This window comes from Canis lupus, chromosome 4, assembly GCF_048164855.1.
Source record: "Canis lupus baileyi chromosome 4, mCanLup2.hap1, whole genome shotgun sequence".
NCBI classification, from domain to species: Eukaryota; Metazoa; Chordata; class Mammalia; order Carnivora; family Canidae; genus Canis; species Canis lupus.
In genome coordinates this window covers 64,317,956-64,323,955 of record NC_132841.1, presented here as the reverse complement: position 1 = coordinate 64,323,955, position 6,000 = coordinate 64,317,956, and the positions used below count along the sequence as shown (strand labels likewise).

The 6,000-nt window shown below is 34.6% G+C and overlaps 1 long non-coding RNA gene across 1 annotated transcript in view; it reads right to left on the bottom strand.

The window, feature by feature from the left end:
- Positions 1–227: 227 nt before the first annotated feature.
- Positions 228–6,000, bottom strand: part of LOC140632539 (uncharacterized) — a 37,848-nt gene continuing 32,075 nt past the window's right edge. The window contains exons 2-3 of the long non-coding RNA XR_012030140.1: positions 3,921–4,021; positions 228–603 (exon numbers count right to left, since the gene is read on the bottom strand). This is a non-coding gene — a long non-coding RNA (uncharacterized lncRNA). The remainder of the gene's footprint in view (positions 604–3,920; positions 4,022–6,000) is intronic.

Below are 6,000 nucleotides of genomic sequence, written 5' to 3'. Positions count from 1 at the left end.
GAGGAAATTAATGGCAGAGCTAGAATTCAAACACAGATTTTTGACATGATGCAGTAGCCCTTTAGTCCAGAAACACACGCTACTTAAGATTTTCTTCCCCCAGGAAATCCCCCTAGAGATCATCTGAAATCAGATGTAGGTTGGCCAAACTTAGTTATTTGAGAAAAATTTCCCAGATATATACAGATTCATTGTGCTATGGCATCTCAGTTACCATTGAGAAGGAAAACATTTGCAAAAGAATTTATTGGATCCCATTAACTTCTTGAAGCAGGAGGATGGAGCATTTCTCATTTGCCCTTAAAATACGTTACATACATATGTTTCCATGATACATTGTTGGGAAATGACCAGAAGCAGCTTGGTGGAGGAAAGAAAGACTGCAGACGGGACACACACTATGTTTCAGATTGCTCTGTTCACCGCATCTCTCTCTCTGGACACAGGGCAAACTTAGTCTCTTTGAAGGTTATTTCCTCAGGTGACATAAACACAGTTTCATCTGCTTGAGCCATTTGCACAACAAAACTGGAACATCTTAGCATTCCAGGAGCAAATGCTGTGGGGAAGCCTCTCTGCTCCATGAAAGTTCCTGGTTACCACCTACATGACAAAAGAGAAAAAAACTTGTTGGAGTTTTCATATGATAAAAACCAGACTTTTTATTATTTCCTTTTTGGTATTTCTCTCTAGTGAACAATTTGGTGGGTGAATATCAAAAGCTATTGGAACTCAGTACATTATCACTCTCTATGCCTTATATTTTTAAGATGGAATGAAAGGAGCAAAAAAGAAAAAAAGCCCTCCTAAATGATTCTTTTTATCTTTTCCAAATACAGTCACACTACCAACTAAAATCACTAAGAAATTAAAGCTGATTAAGGAACATTAGAAAAGCTGTCAATGCATTTTAAAAATCAGGGTAAAAGTTGCAGCGTTCATTAAGCCCTCAGGGGAGGAAGATATGTTCTTCCAAATCACAACAACTGAAATGTATTTCTATTATTTTTTTGCTTTAGACTCTTCAAGCACTTATCCTAAATTTTAGAGTGCTTCAACTTCAAACTGATAGTTAAATGCTATGAGAAATGCTAGTGTGTGAGCCAGAGAAGGAGAGACATTCTGGACTTCGAGCTGGCCGGCAGGTTATTTTGCGGAATAGAATTTTGGTAATGTTTAATCTAGATGACCCTGAAAATTTACCCACATTTTCTTTTGGACTAAAAAAGAAACATTTTGTTATAATATTGTGGGTTGAGGTGTAAGAAACCTCCTTTAAAAACCTGGATATTTATTTCCTATAGAAAGAGTCCAAATTGCAGAAAATTAGGAGATTTAAAAAGTAGTCAATCAGATTCTTTTGGATCATGGAGAAACTTCATCAGAAAGTTCTCCACTGCAGCTTCTGTGAAGACTATTTTGTGAGAAGAGCCAGAGACTGGGCTGCATGTGGAAGTGTAAAAACCGAAGCGTTAAACGGGCTGCGTGGACTCATCACAGCCTTCCTGAATTCCATCTGGAGTGTGAGCAGAAACCCAAGATCTGGCTCAAGGGCAGAATGCATATGGCTGGGTCTATCTGGGTTTCTCTGTGAGAGAAAACAGATCAGCAACTAACTTCAGATCAGTCGAAAGATTTTGAAAATCTTTGAAAGTTTGAAAGTGAAAGATTTTGTAGAATAGAATGGGAAGAAATCCAGAGTAAAACAGGAAGAAAAAAAAAAAAAAGCACCAGCACAAAATTGGTTTCCATATAAGAATTGACAAGGCAAATACCCCTCTGGTATCTATCTTGTATCTATTAGGATTTTACTACCTCCAGTCAGTCCCTGTTCCAGGGATTTGCAAGCATATACCAGAATAAACCAATGATTCCCAAAGCCCTCGTTTTACCTCCATGCAACTAGAAAGAATTTGAGTTGATTATGTCCAGATTTTAATGCAGTGAAGCAGTTGCATCTTTGTAGTGGTTGGGTCTTCCATGAATGCACAAAACACCTTCACACAGTCTTCTCTTCTATCCACGTCAGAACCGACCACCTACCACAATATACTTCACATGTTTTGCTGGGTCAAACCAGCCCGCTGCAGCACATCTGTCTCATAAACACTGCTACGTAAATGCAGTGTTGTAATCATGAAGAAATAATGTAACCCTCAGTGCTTTGAAAGCAGATAATTTACATCTTATTTGATTATAGTGGAAATGAAAAGAATTCGTGTAAAGAAGTTCTGAGAAAGCACCATGTTTGTAGAAAAGACAAGAAACACACAACTTGTGCTTTCAACTCACCAGAACTTGAATTTAACGTGAAATTTGGCAAATTATTTTGGAAGCCGGTTTCCTTGGAAAATAGAGGTCAGTTTTTCAAAATAGGAAAAATTAAAATGAATTTGTATAGGGATAAAAGTATATTACAGCAAGAAAAATCTCACAATAAATTCAATATTAGATATACGAGGAAGCACTTGTGAAAGTCCTTGCATATGTATTTGCCATGTCACTAAATGTTGGCTGAGTTTGGTGTCGCTTTCTCTGGCATTTCTGTTAGTATTTTTTACAGTAGGAAATTTCCTGATTAAGGAAAGCTAATTATTAATCAAAAGTGTAAGACTGTTTCCCTCTCTACTTAACTAAAGCCACGGACTGTCCTGTCAAGTTTTGAATTCTTGCCGTTTCTTTCTCATCCCCTGATATCAAAATGACAACTTGTTTTTGTCTGACATTTTCCTTTAAAATGACATAGGTATTTGCTGTTTTGGATTTGTTATAGGCTGCTTGAATTGCAACCTACCCAGTAATGGTGTGCCTGAGCGTTAATACTGCATTCTTTAATTTCTAATTTTTGTTATTTTTTCTTTTCTTAGAATACACACTTGCAGTTTACAAATAGGGTTTGTTGCAAAACAATATATACATTGTTTGGTGGAATGAAACTATAGTTTTCTATGGGTGTGAGGGTTTACTAATGGGAGTTTTTTTTTTAACCTTCAAAGACTATTTAACCGCATTATCACATTGTAACAAAGAAGATTCATTAAGCCACAGGCCAAACTGGTCGAGGGCCTGGGTCTTGAGTCCTTCCTCCACTCCACCCACTGCCAAATTTTACTTCACTCTTGTTGAGCTTCTTGAATTTGAGGGAGGCAAGGGCGAAGGTGAATGGTGGAGAAGTGGTGAAAGAACCTATGGCTGGAAGTGAGAGGATCCAATGCCATTACAAAGGTCTCCCCTGGCTCAGATTAAAGGGACAGAGGTTGGGTTAGGACCCGGGTGCAGGAGACTCAGCACAAGAAAATCTGCAGCTAGATAATGTACTCATAACACGTGATGATAAAACTTTGTTATTAGCTATTACTGAATTAAATCTTAATAAAAGCCTGAGCTTTTCCCTAATTAAATCAAAATGTCTTAAGAAGTCACGTATAATCTTGAATATCCTTTGAGCATATGTGATTTTCACTATAGTCCTTGTGGGAGTTGTGTTATGTACAGGACAGATGTGCTCTAAGTATCACCATTTAGATTACTTGTTCGTGGCTTAGAGACCCCACTGCAGTAGTCAGTGGCTCCCTATTCTAGGGGACAAAAGCTTAATGAGAATCAACACATAGGAAGACAACAAAATTAGTCACTCTTTCAAGCAAGTAACTTGACAATTGTGAAAGGAAAGAGGTTCTTTAAAAAAAATAATAATTGGAAGTTTATTTTCCAAATTGCAAGATGGCCAAATAATTAGCATATCTCATAAAACCTCAGTTTTAATTTAACACTCAAGGTGGTATCACCAATAGTCCATAGCTCATGATAAAAGCAATTCATCTTCTTATGTGTCAGTTTTCTTGTTTTCAAAATCAGTGATGGTTGGATTTAACCATCTCTAAATGATGTATAGCATAACTACAGATAATTGAAGATACCTGAATTTATTTCCCCGGTTTCCCGTTGGTTGTGATAAATCTTCAGCATACTTCAACTCTCCACTGAATCTTTATATTTAATTCAGGATCAAAGGGAACATCTTAGGAACAAAAGAACAAAAAAGTAGAAGTTGTTTCAAATTGGAGAGTGAGGAGGATTAACGACAGAACTAGATTCCTCCCTCACAACTTTTAGTTTTAAGAGTCCTTTCTCCTCTTCTCCCCCAGCTCTGTCTTCCACCTCAGGCCCTAGCTTTTTATTAACACTCAGTATAAAATCAGTTTGGGGAACAGGGAAAGTGAAATATATTTATTTAATAAAAATTATAGAAATAATTTGAGGAAAGTAAAAGCAAGTGCATAATTTGGAATCCAAAAAGTAAATAAAAACTTTTCCATTTCTAAAAAAAAAAAAAAAAAGTAAAGTGAGAAAGTCTTTATTTAGTATGACTAACAACGAGAATTATGATTTCATATCTCCTGAGAATGGCAACAGTATTGAGACATGTAAGAGTTTTTAGTGGCAGATGTAAAAGATATCTAAATAAAAGTCCAGCAAGGGAAGGATATTTTCAGAGGCTACTACCTAATTTTAAAACCCCATTTTGAAATTTATTAATTGAACATTTAATAAATTTATTTGGCTTTTACAGGTGTGACATATATACGGTCTCTTGATTTCTATAACCAAATTATAAGAGATAAAATAACATTAACAGCAATAGGTGATTTTTCAATGTGATAGAGAAATGTGATGAAGCTTGCTCACTGAAAAATTAAAGTGAGTGCAAGTGCACAAAGGCAGTTTATACAAGGTTTTATACTAAAGAATGATCCATTTAAATGGATGACATTTTACTATTTTTAATAGATGACTTGAAATGCAATCAATGACAAAATGTATATGGAATACCTGACTATATTTGATTTAAAGAAAGCTATCATAAAAATTATGATTATAATTCATTTTAGTGACTTAGCACAATGATTACAGTAGCTATTAATTAATGATTCCATGATGATCTACACAACAAATAGATATAAGAACAAAAGGTGACAGTTAAAGAACATACAGTATAACTTTAAAATGCTTTGACTTGTATAAACTTGATTTTAATTTATCAAAAATAGTGTGAATGTTAATTTTTAGTCATGTTACTTACAGTGATCTACCAAAGTATAAAATGTACCTTTTCAATTTTTACATTTCTAAAATTGTAGTTTTTATTATTTATGCATTCTCTCTGCACACTATTTTGAAGTGTCAAAATAATTGTCTAATAGAATAACATGGAGAAAGACTATATCACTAAAATGTATCTAATCAGAATGTACATAAATATATATTTATATGAATATAAATTTACACCCCTCCATAACACACAGCTCGAGGTACTTTCTTGACCATAATAATAAAATTGAATATTATAATTAATATGCTCTGAAGAATCATAGACAATAACATGATTGTAGGATTGTTATTGGCCAAGAAGTCCAATCATTTTGATTTTTGATCTTTTGAAAGGGCACACTGAAAAATATTTTTGAGCTTCATAAAATATGTTACATTTATTTTAGTGCAATGTAATTATAAATGATAAAAATCCAAAGCAGTCATTTTGGGTAGAAAAGTTATTTTCTAGATCACATCTATGAGTCACTAAGGTTACTTCACCAGATTTTAAAACTGAACATGTTTGAACAAGCTACTTCTCATCTTAATTTTCAAATTACAATAATGGAATGCCTTGCAAATCTTAATGCCAATTATTTCTGTCTGAATTAACTTGCAATCTTTATTGACACATGGAAATCCAGGGGGTTCTTTCCTTGCTGATGATTACATTGTTCTGGTTGTTAGAATTATAGTGTCTCTGTTTTGTCCAAAGCTAGTCAGAGCAAGTCTTTTGAACTTGGATTTATGACTCCTTAGTTGTGATCAGTCTATCACGACCTTAAGAGTTGTGGCCAGAGACTCTTCATCTTATATTTTAGCATATTAAAAGGGAAGGAACATCAACGGAGGGACCCTTGGTACAAACAAGGTTTAGGAATATTTATTTGTGCAAGAGAAACTGCT